Source organism: Ipomoea triloba, chromosome 9 (assembly GCF_003576645.1).
Source record: "Ipomoea triloba cultivar NCNSP0323 chromosome 9, ASM357664v1".
In the NCBI taxonomy this organism is placed as follows: Eukaryota; Viridiplantae; Streptophyta; class Magnoliopsida; order Solanales; family Convolvulaceae; genus Ipomoea; species Ipomoea triloba.
The window spans coordinates 23,701,660-23,716,941 of NC_044924.1; the positions used below are offsets into that span (position 1 = coordinate 23,701,660).

At 38.0% G+C, this 15,282-nt stretch overlaps 1 non-coding gene across 1 annotated transcript; it reads left to right on the plus strand.

Moving 5' to 3' along the window:
* Window positions 1-14,852: 14,852 nt before the first annotated feature.
* Window positions 14,853-14,934, plus strand: TRNAS-AGA. The gene has a single exon. It is a non-coding gene; the product is annotated as a tRNA-Ser (tRNA).
* Window positions 14,935-15,282: the final 348 nt, after the last annotated feature.

Consider the following 15,282-nt stretch of genomic DNA (forward strand, 5'->3'; position numbering starts at 1 on the left):
GACATATATACGATGTCCTATATATTATTTCAAATCTGACATTTCAATATTTAGCCCAAAGTGACCAATCACTCAATTCATAATTCAAAATATTTTGGGTCTTTAAATCGCAATATATGATATACTCAAATATATGCAATCATATAATGTATATGACCAAAAAGATAAAACATATACATAATTTAAGAGCAATAATTTGGCAAACCAAAGTGGAATTATGAGTAAGGTATATAAGATTCCACATCATCTCATAAAATTCCAAAATAACTTTAATCAAAATTAAAACAATTAAAGTGAAAGTTATTTTACTTATATAATAGGATGTCAATCCATTTTCTCAATTTATGAGAAATCATCATATCATTTCATACTACCAAACATTGTAGTAACAAATTCCTCATGTTTTCAATGTGCAGCAACACTTTGCACTTGCATTGTATGTGTGGCTCCACTATACACAACACATACATTTTTCTCAGCTTTCTTGATCCAATCAAGAGTGATGATGTATTCATTTGCTTCTTTGAAGCATATATCCTTCAAGGATTAGGCATCACATGATTTATCAAGATTCACATCCAATATGATATTTGGAGATAGCATATGTCAAACAAGCATAATACAATTTTATCCCATGATTTTCATATCAAAATAACTTTCATTTATAGCATATGGGATAAACTTTATGGCCTATAGCAAAATATTTATTATGCTAAATTTTTATTTCATGATGATTCACATGGCCATAGCATAAGAGAGCAAATTGTGACACAAAAATAATTGCCACATAGTATTCTAGCATTTACCATATAAAATGCTTGTCACAATATTTCACATTTCAATCATGCTCTCAAAATTTAATCATCAATTGGATGCAAAATTATAGACCATATTCTCATCATGCCATAATGATAATTTTAGGAAATATGATCATGCCAAATATATAACAAGTGCACATAATAATCATTTGCACATATTGTGTACCAAATATTCATACCATATACCATATACAAGTATCTTATACCTATTATCAAATAAAGGTACTAAGAATACGAAGTTTCGAATATTAAAGGGCAATAATGCACCACCCTATACATACACATATACTAATAAATATTTCAGGTATATGTGAATACGTATGCGCACACTCGTTCAGATACATACTATGGTTTCATGTGAATGCACTATGCAAGATGTTTCACAAATATATATTTTAATTCACATATGCCAATTAACATATAAGATTAATATATGTGAATACATAGTTACATATCCATAACCTGTAATATTTGCATGAATTCACACTTCACAGTATAAAATGTTTATACTCTTTGTGATAAATATATAATTTTGATTCACATGAATATATATACAGTATGTAGGCATAGATAATGGCAAACCTTATCGGAGTATGGTCAAAATCTCCGATATTATATTCCAGTATTTAATTTCCTGTTTGCGAGCTGCCATACTCGGTGCAATATAGTAGCTCCTTGCTGCCACCAAATAAACAAATATATATTAAATAATATATATGTCTATATCTACGGAGTAATAGTTTAGGAGACAGTCAAAAGTAGGCTGCAATATTTTCAGCCGAAAATTGGGGTCAATAGCATCATGTGACACCCTTTCTTTGTTTTCTTCTCTATGTCTTTAATTTTTCCCCTTTTTCCTGTGAAACAAGAAACAACACTGCAGTCATTCTATTTTTCTTTCTTTACCACCAACTCCACTTTCTTTATAAAATAATATTCATAGAGAAGGACATTAGCATTTAGCAGTATATATATATATATATATATATATATATATATATAATTATTGGATAATGGGAAATGATGATAAGATTCTGCACTTCCTGTACATCAATTAGACTCCCACTTTTCTTTTGTTTATTAATTCCAAGATTTTTGTCTCCATTCATAGTGATATATAGCACTCCAAGCTCGACTTTCCAAGCAGGTCTAATATTGAGAGAGGTGGTTTACTGATCTTCGACAATGGAGAGAGGCCTACTGTGTCGAGTGAATCACTGCATAAGACAAAATACTGTAAAATTAGTGACTAAATTGCTCACTTGTAACAACAATAACATGAATAATAAGGTAAACATATGGACGAATTGTTTTCTTCTCGATTCTTCAAGTTCTGCCTTAAATTCATCCTGCAAATATAACATCAGAAAATTTCTCGAATCCTCCGTCAAAGACCAGATCGGCTGCCGTTGACCGAGCTCGCCGGGAGAGAACCAGCTGCAGGTTTGCCTGTTGAATCATCGACGAAGGAGGAGTCCAGCCGCACTTCGTCGTTGTGTCACCACCGCCGGAGGAGGTCACGATCACCATCTATGACCACGCCGTCGGTCACCGGAAGAACTCAAGGCCGCCGGTTTACCAACAACACTCTCGTCGACCGGTCAGATCACGGGAAACGATCGCCGGTGAGAGAGGAAGAAGACCACGCCGCCAGTTGATCTCGCAGCTGTATAGTCATCGCCATCTGGGCTGTTTCGCCGGCGGGAGAAGGAAGGGAAGAAGGCGAAGGTGTTGGTTGTTGATCCGCCGATAAAGAGGTCGCGGATCGGTCAGGCTTTCGCCGTCGTCCAGTCACCATCCGAACTTTCGGCGTTCTTCCCAACACACCGCCGTTTACCGCTGCTATGGTCGGTTAAGCTCTCCGCTTCTAAACACACCATCGACTATCGTCGGATCAGCGGCTATGATTGTTGATTGTATATCATTCGAAATAAGGGATGAACCCAGAAATAGAAACTAAGCCTTAGAGATGAATCTAAGCTCATTCCAGATCTTTGATCTATCAGAGGTATGAAATGTGGAGCAATTCGTGTAATTGCAATTTCTACAGACAATACATGAAAGAGCACTATCGTGCTGATAACGTGTTATGAAATCAAAGGAAATTGCAAGCAACAACAAGAATGGAGTGCAAGAACAATAACAAGAAGAATTGCAAGAGAGAATGGAGAGAAGGGAATTTCTTATTAATCTCTTCAATAGGTACATTTACAAATGAAGTACATAGGCCTATATATACGCAACAACATTAACCCTTCGATACTCCAAAGGACACTTGAGTCTTCATATGTCCAGAAATACAATAATTGAGATAATGGCCACACATTATTATTATATTCATAACAAAGGCATAATAATAAGGAAAGAAAAAGAAAAGGCGAAGAACAATGAACGGAAAAAGCATAGAAAAGAAATAACAAGCAAATGCAGACATCAGGATTCAAACCTAGACGCCTGGGTACAAAACCACTGTTCACCCGCTCTTTCTCCCATTCTTCCATTTGGAGGAGTTGAAAAAGGAGTTCTCCAAAATTGTACATAAAGTTGGAGAATGGAGAGGAGTTGAGCAATTAGAGAAATAATTTTAGTAAACAAGTTTTCCATTTTCCATTCTTCCACCTCTTCACTTCTCCATTTTTCTGGAAAATTCTCCATTTTTCCAAGTTGCTAAACGACCCCCTGATCTTGTGCATTCATGTAATAATTTAATGGTCTAGATTGATTTAAAATTCTAAGTTAAAGTATACGGTGATAAAATGTGTGTGAGCGGTGATAAAATGTGTGCGAGCGGTGATTAAGTGTGTGTGAACAGTGATCAAATGTGTATAAACGGTGGTTAAATGTGTGCGAATGGTGATTAAATGTGTGCGAACAGAGTGGTGTTTCACACAATTTAGACCATTAAAATTTTTTAGATTATTGTACAAGATTTGATCTCAAAATTTTGTAATGATCTAGATTGATTAAGATTCCAAGTTGAAGTGTGTGCGAACGGTGATTAAATGTATGCGAACGGAGTGTGTGTCAATCAATCTAGACCATTAAAAAATATTACATGGATGCACAAGATCTGATATCACGATCTTACCTAAACAAGTGATCTCATTGGAACCCTACCGTATATATATATATATATATATATATATATATATATATATATAATTCAATTCCCGTGCAATTGTGCCATTATATCTGAGTCATTGATTTTTGCATTTAGATCAAAATTTGAGGTGTGTTTTATCCTTTTTAATGTGCGTATTTATGTGCTCAAAGTGCGTGATTTTTGTACTTAGGTTCATGAGTTTTTGTACTTAAGGTGCGTGGATTGTATGCATAAAGTGAGTAGTTCTTGAAACTTAAGGTGCATGGTTTTGTACTTAAGGTGCGTGGTTTTTGTGCTGATAGAACTAAATTGCTTTGTATAAGTTCCATGTATAACATTAGATGTACAATGTATATGTAAAAGCACAGATTTAACACAAGGTATCCCTTTTATTCATTGCTCTAGAATAGCTTTAGAGAGAGGGGAGAGCATTCTTGCTTCTTAGGCCTTTTAGAGAGAAGTAGAGAGGGGGCCAAAAGTCCCCACCATGAAGGGCTCAAGTCCCTTTTATATGGCTAATAACCGTATAATATGATGGGCTTATGTATAGTATTCGTAGGGCGGTATACCCGGGATATATTCCCTATCAAGTAGCCCCCAGTCCGTGCCCTGATGTCGAGTCAATGAGGAAGGGTTCAGGCTGGAGACTAACCTTACGGTCCAAGACTTACGCCGGTTGCCTCGTTAAAAACCTTAGACTAAGAAAAACCCCAATGGGAAAAAATCTTAGTCAAGTAAAAAAGAGCACAACCTTTAAGCGCTAATGAAGAAGAGTTCGGGCTGGAAAAACTGACCGTAGAGTCTGTGACTTACGCTAGTTGCCTCATTACAAACCTCGGGCTAAGAAAAACCCAATGGAAAAAACATCTTAGCTAAGGAAAAAAGAGCACAACCTTAAACACAGTCTTTTAGACTACAAGGGTCGTCCGAACTCTACCGATCTAGGGGTCAGATTTTCACCAATTAGGAGATTGGATTTCACATGAGATCTAGCGATCAAGATTGGTCAGGTCTTACCAAACAAGGGATTGAAGTTATTCACGGTCCAAAAACCTCTATTGATCTTACCGATCATAAGTGGGAATGCTTCCCCCAACGCCATTTCCTCAGGCTAACTAGTTGTAGCTGGTTTGAGCTCAGTCAAACCTCGATCTGGATTACTCGATCACAAGATCGTTCTTAGCCGATCGCGCTCGGTTGGTTTTGATTACCACGTTAATCATTATGACGGGTTTTTGAAAATCGAAACCATTTGAATGAGGCATTTTTCCCCCTTTTACGCTTGGTTTAGGAACCGAGAATCCCAAGTGGAGGGACGCTAGGAAACCCGAAAATCTAATGACATCGGGAAGGCCAATATGCTCAGGGAGTTCATTACAGTTGGGAATCACTTTAGTGAGCTCCGTATGTCGAGGGAGTTTCCCTACAACCCTACCAGTAGCCCCCCCCCCCCCCCCCCCCNTGTAGCTGGTTTGAGCTCAGTCAAACCTCGATCTGGATTACTCGATCACAAGATCGTTCTTAGCCGATCGCGCTCGGTTGGTTTTGATTACCACGTTAATCATTATGACGGGTTTTTGAAAATCGAAACCATTTGAATGAGGCATTTTTCCCCCTTTTACGCTTGGTTTAGGAACCGAGAATCCCAAGTGGAGGGACGCTAGGAAACCCGAAAATCTAATGACATCGGGAAGGCCAATATGCTCAGGGAGTTCATTACAGTTGGGAATCACTTTAGTGAGCTCCGTATGTCGAGGGAGTTTCCCTACAACCCTACCAGTAGCCCCCCCCCCCCCCCACTCCTTATGATGCAAAAATCGTTAGCACGAAGGAGTAGATATGATGGCCTCCCAAGTTTGTTTTCAATTTTGACTACGGTCGGGAAGTGACTCGATCGAGTTCACGGTGCCGATGCATCGGACCATACTGATGGTCGATTTGCCTAACTTGCAGGACTTTGGGGATTCATGAGGTTTAAACTTACCGATCAAGGGATCGGACCTCCAACACGACAAGGGGTCGAATGCTACCGATCAAGCGATCGTGACAAATACCAATCAAGAGATTGGATTTACCCGGGGCGGGAAGTCCGACCAGGCAGACTTATATGCCTACTACGTAGGGCTTACACCGAGATATGGTCTCGGGCTCACCAAGCCGATGGTGGCGATGCCGACCTAATCGGGCTTAAGGCGCCTGTGGTGGTAATGCCGACCTGACCGGACTTAATTACCTACTACGTAGGACTTATGCCGAGATATGGTCTCGGACTCATCGTGCCGATGGTGGTAATGCCCACCTAACCGGGCTTAAGGCGCCGACGGTGGTAATGCCGACCTGACCGGATTTAATTGCCTACTACGTAGGACTTATGCCGAGATATGGTCTCGGGCTTATCGTGCCTGTGGCACCCCATATCTTCTTATTATTTATTATTTTAGTAAAATGTTTCGAAACCTAAGTATTTTGGACTAGGGCTTGGACTAATATATTTGTATATGGCTTATTATCATTTTACTATTTAAACTATTCTAAACCCATAATTATGTATATGTAGTTTATAGACTATGATCAGCCTTGAGTCCAAATTATATAAGCTAAAGCATTTATTTGACCCATCTCTATAAATAGATCCAACCCAAAAAAGGAAACATAAACCTATTATATATAGTATACATATATATATGTGCATTGATCAGCAGCCTAGCACGCCATTTCTCTCTTCTCTACCTCTCGTCTCTCTTTCTATCTCCCTCTCATCTCTCCATCACCTGCCTCCCTCACCAGCTTCGTGTATCCCATAGAGCTCCGGCTGTGGTTTTGCGACGGTGCTAGCTGACGTGAGTGGTCGGCGACAGTAGGCTCGGCGAAGCAGCAGCATGGTGACGTAGTTCCGGCGAGCTTCCTCCCTCAACGACGGCGACCAACGAAAACCTCTTCCCGCTCTTTCCGTTTCTCGTCGGCCATGGAAGCAAGCAGTAGCAGCGATCTTCTTCCCTGTTCTTCTTCCAGCAAGCAGAGTGCAGTGGTGAAGGTGGCGGGCAGCAGCGGCGGGCTTCTCTTCCCCGTCTGGCGTGAGTAGCGGGCGTTTACGACGACGTGTAGTCTTCTTCGACGTAGTTAGCAGCGGAACTGAGCAGCAGGCGACGGTGTGGCTCCTCCTCTATTTTCCCTCCTCGATGCAGTCCAGCAATCGTGAGACCGTCTCCAGCAGTAGCGTACATAGCTTCCGACGTACTGTTTCCTCCGGCGATGTAGCGGTGTTGGGCTATGGATGGCGGTGCGGCACTAATCCGAGCAAGAGCTTTTGGTAGGGATGGCCGGATGGGTTAATGCTTAATGCCCTCTTAATGAGGTAATTATCATTTTAATTAGGATTGATGATGTGACCATATTGCTCTTAAGGTCTATTAGTCATTAATGAGAATGATTAGTGTTAATGACTCATGATTAGAGTAAGTTATATAATAATTAGATTATTAGGTATAATCATTGTCTGGATATTAATCGTTATCAATATTTAATGATAGTTATAGTTCAGTTAGCGGTTAATCATTGATTATGGATGATGATTATGGTGGGCCAGTTAGGAAATGTCCCTATTATTAGTAGTCGTTAGTGATCATATTAGATTGGATCAATGATCAATTCTCAAGTTCATGGTTGTGGACTTGCTTTTGAGATGAGCTTAGGATTGGTGTTGCTTTTGGATTGATAAGCTTCAAGAGGTAACACTCCATGTCTCACAAAACATATTTTCACTCTCTTATGTATGTGTATTTGGTGTATTTGGAATCCTGAGAATTTCCTTCTTGAAATAGCTTGTGTATTGCTTTGATTCTTGAGCTTATCTTGTGTATTCTTGGATTGTGTTCTTGGATTGTGTTTGATGTTCTTGATTCTTGGTATGATTGCTATTATTTTGAGGGATTCCATGTGTTATTTGACCTCTAAGATGTATATTTTGAACAAAATCTGGATACTGGAATGAGCTACTGTGTCTATCGTATTATTTCTACTGAGTCTGAGATTCTGTGCATTGTTGTTGTTCTTGCGGTGCGGACTAGCGGTATAATGTGTCCCGCGAAGCTGATCCGCAAGGGCGGTGTGGTGTGACGGAGTGGTGTGGCCCGTGAGGTTGTTTCGTTGCTTCTAGCAGTGCAGAGTGGTGGTACATAGTGTTCCGCCAGTGTGTTCCGTCTGTTGTATTTTCCTTTGCTGTTTCAGTATGCATTTTGTTGTCCAATGACTTGCTAAGCTATCTTTGATTCCTGAGGTGTATTCTAAGGGTTATGTTAAGTTTCTTACCTTGGTTATTGAGTATTGATCTATTGTTCTTGATCCTTTATGTGGGAGTATTGTTGAGTATCATTGGTCTGATTCCTTGGTTGATATCCTGAGGATGTTGGATTTATTATTCATATTCTGAGTCTGAGTACTTCTCTGTATGAGTATTTCCTTTGGAAATGAGTTTGAGCTTGATATGTTGTGGTCTTGAGTTCTTGTGATTGATTCCTCGAGTTCCATGTTGTCATGTATACCTCTTTGGATTGGAGGTCATTTGAGTTCTGGCTCTATATATGTATTATATGGATCGGAGGCTATTTGAGCTTATATGCTCCTATTAAGTCCTATTATGTGACTAGTTTTTTTTTATGCGCGATGCGCAAATAGGTGCCTGATGGTAATAATGTGTTACCGGTATATTATTTGAGTATTTGAATGTTTGTCAAGTATACAGTATTGAGTGCAATGCACAGTATACAAAATGAGTTGAGTGTTGTTCTTTTGTCTAAGTTCAAGTGTCGTAAGAAGTGTCCCCCCGCACTATGTGGTTGTGAGCCTTTTTATTCCTTTCAGTTCAGTGACCGTTGGACATCAATACCTGAGGTGTTGAATGCTGAGGAGCTGAACGTCTGCCATCAATGCTGAGGAGCTGAACGTTGGCCATCAATGCTGAGGAGTTGGACCGTTGCGCATTGATGCTGAGGAGTGATGTGTCTTGGGTAGTTTGAACGACAACTGTCTTGGTCATGACAACGGTTCCGGGTCGGGTACCCAATTACCCTGTCAGTGCCCAATATTAGTATTTGATATTAAAATTTTAAATTTATTTAAATTTTAATATAGTAAATAATAATAATAATAATAATAATAATAATGTAAAATATTTTTATAAATTGGATATTTATATTTTAAAAAATAACTAACATACAACTCTAATATTTAATGTGTATATTATTATTATTATTATTATTATTATTATTATTATTATTATTGAAGAAGATAAGAAAATATATGGTGGATGCATGTGCATAGTAACAATAGTGAAAAAGATAACGGAAGTTATAATGGTAGGGGTATATTTGTCCAAAATATTATGTAGTACAACTTTTATAGAACAATATACAAAAAAAACTTAACGGAAAAAACGGATATAAATGAGGGGTATAACCTTCATTCACATTTATTATGTTTTTAGATATTGTGTATCCCATTGATAGCGTAAATTGAATCGGGGGTTACGATTACACTACGAATACATATGTTTGTGAATAAGTGGGAGAGCGCTCGTATGTCAGCCGGTCGGTCTACCGTAGGGCGACCGGGCAGTCTGAGGCTGAGTGGTATCCCGGGTGGTAAGTAGTTACGAGCGGGTCGCTTAGAATAGCGCAGGCTGCTATTGTAGGGTGGTCAGGTTGTAATTACAGAGTGGGAGTTACGAGTGAACGGTTACACGGGGTGTAGACCGTGATATAGATTGATATTGTAGGGTGAGATTACAAGTAGTAAGTAGTAGTAGTTACAATCAGATGGAGCTGAGAAGTGAGGGGGAGACCCCTCCTATTTATACTAATCAAGCCGGTCTACGCATTTAATGCACCGGCTGCAAGTGGCTTGACGTGGCGTCTTCTTGTTGGCTTGGTCAGGCGGTCACTCTGCAGGCTACGCGTAGGTTGACTGGTCGAGGTTGCAGAGCCACAAGTTGTCAATCGCCGGCCTGCAGGCGCATGTTGGACTGCTTTACTTGTTGTGTAAGATAAGGTTTCGACTTGCAGGTTGCGTCACCTTGTTAGCCGACCGGTCATCCTACGGTAGATCGGTCATCCTACGGTAGACCGGTCAAGTGTGTTTTCATCGGGGCGACTCCAAGGGTGATCCGAGAGCATTTTTGTCACATGGCTTATCGATACGGGCGGTACGGTTGATCACAAGTGATTTATTTTGGTCGGGTTGATGGCTATGACGGACTGGTCGGGTAACTTCTTGTCGGAGCGGCTATACGGGTCAGTCCTTTGAGCGTATTTACCCATCACCCATACTCTTTTCTGCACATGGAATTTGAAAGAACTTAATCAAAAGCTAGCATAAGCATTGAGCCATTGGCAATAGAAGACATACTTTATACGGAGTATGGAACTACCTCAATTTGGGATACAATCATCATATTGTAATATAATAAACAACAAAAAACAATTTACAATAACTTGCCTGATCCCAAGTCTTTAGAGATATTGAGTTTGCAGCTGCAGCAAACCATGACTCCATTCTGCATATGTACCACCGCATCACTTCATCGGCAAGTCCATCTTGCCTTAGTTTTGGATATCTGTCCAGTACGATTGATATTCCTTGCTAAACTGACATGTCTTGACTATGTTCATCCCTCACTTTCTCAGTCTATAGGAGCCAAAAATGGATCATCACAATTAATATAAGAAAACAGCTCATGGAAGATTATAAAAGTAAAAAATAGAAATAATAATTCAAGGAAAGCATACCTCTTTGGGAACAATAGAAATAATAATTCAAGGAAAGCATACCTCTTTGGGAACAATTTTTCTAAATGCATCTCCATCCAACTTCAACAACTGTTGAGGAACTTGCTTGCCATCAATACCAAAGGGCATAAAACTGCAAATATAATCATATATATCATGCATTGGATTATATGTGTAGCAGACTAAAATAGTGGCGCAAATAACCCAACGGGTAAAAACTAAGTTAAAGATGAAGCAGTATTAATTCTCAATTCCATAATCATGTTTCCCAGTATCACTCTAAATCTGTTCCGGACCTAAACCAAATATAAGCTCATTGTATCAATCTGTTAGGCTTAAGCCACCCTATGGGTATAGCAACTAAAGAGTACTTTCTTATGTAAGAAAACTGATACTGAATCACCAAAAAAGTAAATAATAATAATAATAATAATAAATAAGTGTAAATAAAACTTTGATTGAGATTATCCAGAAGTGCATAAGTAATGCACTGATACCATAGATGATCTGGTGAAAGGTAAGTTACCTCTCAAGATCATGGTCATACAGTACAGAGTTGTCACCATGTAGCCTGAAACAAAATATGCTTTCTTAAGGTAGTGATCTATAATATAAATATATAATAAAATAAAAAGGAGCACACTAAAACACAAAATATCCAGTATTTATTGTTTCTAACTAAAAAAAAAAAAAAAGNAAATATGCTTTCTTAAGGTAGTGATCTATAATATAAATATATAATAAAATAAAAAGGAGCACACTAAAACACAAAATATCCAGTATTTATTGTTTCTAACTAAAAAAAAAAAAAAAGTAAGTTCCAGCCAATGAGGATAAGATGAACGAATTCAATCTACCTTGAAATATGCATTCTGGAGGACACGTGCATCTGCTAAGCCTGAAATACCTCCACCAATTACAATTACAGATGGAGAAGACTTATATTGCCTGCCAGTGTGGGAGGTATATGTAAAAGCATAGCAGACCATTAAAAAAAAAGGTAGGATTTCATGGATGGTTAGGCACTTCAAAACAGAATGCATAGATTATTGTATTTCTCATGTTTCTCAGTCACCACCAGAAAGACACATACAGTGGCAGAATATAATCAAGTGCCGGCCTCAATTTTAGACATTAAGATGCTAAGATCAGAATCTGTGATGATCATGGTCTATAATGAGAACTATGATCCCTTCCCAAGACCATGCAATTAGACACCCATGTAATAGTTTTGCAACTAAGCACACACATAATTCCTTTTTCCCCACACCTTTGCAATTGCAAACATTACAAAACACAACAAGTAAATTGTAACAGACATCTTAATCTGCACTTTCATCTGGCAAGCATTAGCTGGACAATTGTGATTTTTCAAATAAAGCATAAAGGTAAATTACACACCCAGTAATTCCTTCCATTTATAACATTTAAAAATTCTGAAATTTTTATGTGCTTTCTAAGCAATCACAGTGGAACAAGTATGCGCGAACTCCAAATAATTGGATTTTATTAAACATACTACTCCGACTAACAATTACAATAATTATAACCAGTATTATATAACAAATGCATCTAATTTGCAACCAATAACAATGATTCAGAACATCTACATAAAAATTATGCTTTAATCAATAAATTTACCTTTGACGAATAAAATTAGAAGAAACCATGCAATCATCACTCCACCTGAACTTTGAGCCGCGATCAATGATCAAACCCATTGAGTCCCTGTAATTGCTTCAATCCTTCAACTCAATCGCTGCTTCAAATATCTTGTTTTTTCCTTTGATTGCTTAAATCCTTGATCAGAATTTGTGCTTACTATTAGGGTGAAAATGAAGGAAGTGAAGGAGAAACTTATCCCGTTGATTATGATAGTAGATTGAGACTCAGATTCTTAGGGGATGAAGGAGGAAACGTCTCAGATTGCGATGAAGGAGGAAACATCTCAGATTGCGATGAAGGAGGAAACATTTCAAATTCTTATGCACGAAGGAAGATGAAGGAAGAAACGTAGTTACAAATGGTATTTAACAGTAACAGAATATTCTGGGGCATTTTTGTCCTTAAAAATATTATGTACAATATTGATAACACAATGTACTATCAGATCAGCAGTAACAACACGGACAAAAACCTGAGGACATAACCTGTATTAACACTTATTTTGTTTTTAGATATTATGATATATGATTATATTGTGGATTGGAGGCTATTTTGGATTGGAGGCTTTTGGATAGGAGGCTATGAGCTACGGCTCTATTATATGGTGTGAGCGGTTGGACGGGCGTTTCGGATGGACTGGGGAACCCGGATGGACAGGTGCTACGGATGGATGTGGAGAAAAGGTTGGAACAACCCTAAGCCCTATTCTGTGTTATTGGTTGTGTCACTCTATGTGGAGTAAATTGAGTCTATGGATTGGTTGGTTACACTTATTTGTTATCCAGTTAAGGTTGTACCTTGTTTGAGTGTCTCGTTATTGAATTGTGGTCTTGTGGATTCATTCCTTGATATTGAGCTTGTTGAGATGTCTTTGGTTTATGATTCATTCAGCTTATTTGTTGTTGAGTCTCCTGATATTTAAATAATGATGGTTTCGTTGGCATATATTCTATATACGTGTGTAAAACCTATTTACAACGCTATGGTATATTATTGTATTCTTACGAGTGTGAATTGAGTATTACTTAGCATTCCTTTGCTAATATTTCTAAATGTTTTTCAGGTATGGAGTAGAACCGGTACGTGAGCGTGCTAATTTATCGTTCTATTCCTCTTTTATGTTCTAGCTTAATAGTTGGATTATTAGACATTTGGGCATGCGTGCCTTAGAACTTGGTTGACTGTAATAATGGATGTATTATGTTTCCGTTTCAGGATTATTTGACTATGTGGAACTAGCCTTATCATCTAGGCCTTGTGGACTTAGATGTAACGTAGCACCCCGCCTATGTTATAGTTTCGCTTCCGCATTGCTGTTATTTAAGTATTGAGGTATCCATAGCTTTATCTTAAGATTATTGCTTTATCTCAGTCCGTGATTTAGGGGTGTTACAGTGCCGATGGTGGCAATGCCGACCTAATCGGGCTTCGTACATGATTAGTTTATGTACATGACCGTGCACCACTTACAAAGGGACAAAGCAAAATTTACATGCTTTTAAAAGTTTAGCTTCGCTCAGTCGTAGCTTCGAACAGGTGGGCTCGAGTATTTAATAGAACGGGCACCTTACTTCCAACGCCCTATACCCGGGAAAATGAGCGGGCACCTTGCTCCCGTAGTGGGCTCTAAGTCCAAAGATCAGGACCATAACATTTTTTCTGACCGTCGTTGTAATGGGCACCTTGCTCCCACAAATCGGTTCGAGGACCGTAACGGACACCTTGCTCCCGTAGTGGGCACTATACACCCAAAAAGATCAGTCTGAGGACCATAACGCTTTTTCCGACCGCCCTCTAGCGTTTTTTCCGACCGTCGTAGTGGGCACCTTGCTCCCACAAATCGGTTCGAGGACCGTAACGGGCACCTTGAAGGCCGAGAGAGTAGTAATTATACTACTAATGTTGTGTACCATGAAGTTTTTAGTAATTTGTAAATTTATAATCTTAAATAATAATTTCCTATTCATAAAGTTTTTGTATCATTTGTTGCATTACAATAAATTCTAATAATTTCTATTACATAATAGTTTTACTTCCATCCGTGCATCGCACGGGTATAATACTAGTGATAGTGATAGTGATAGTGATAGTGATACTGATAATAATAATAATAATAATAATAATAATAATAATAATAATAATAATAATAATAAAGTCATCCCCTTTTCAACTTTTAAACTTTGGAAATTTAAAAAGGAAAATGAAAGAAAAAAATAAAATAAAAATCATCTTTTAAACATTGGACGTAAAATTTAAAAAATAAAAAAATAAAAAAAATAAAAAAAAATAAAAAAAAAAGTATCACATACACTACACAACGACATTTCATTGTTCCCTACCCTTTACACTAGCTAGTTGCACATTTAAATCATAAAATAGCTTAAAATTTAAATAAAATTTTGAAAATCAATGACAAACACAATGTCTGTCTCTTGTATGCATGCACCTTATGAATAACATAATTAGAATGATAATAACACGTAGGTGGACGTGCCGGAGTGGTTATCGGGCAAGACTAGAAATCTTGTGGGCTTTGCCCGCGCAGGTTCGAATCCTGCCGTCCACGATGTTTTACTGTTTGCTTCACACTACTTAATACGTGCACAAATTTAACAATGCTTTAGGCTAAAATAAGAAGAACGTAACTCTGGTGGGCATAAATAAGAACTCTACCATTGTGCATTATTGATGTTATAAAACAAACAAAAAGTATTTATTTATGTATGCCACAATAATGGTAAGATTTGCAATTAAATTTCTTAACCTTTAAATAGTTTTAGTTACATACTTAAAAAATGTTGTATATTTTGATAGAGTAATGTTATTCAGGCCTCCAAAATTTTTCTTTTTAATCTTTCCCTCCTTAGATGACATTTTCAATTGGACAATTAACATTCTTTTTAACTAAGGGAAA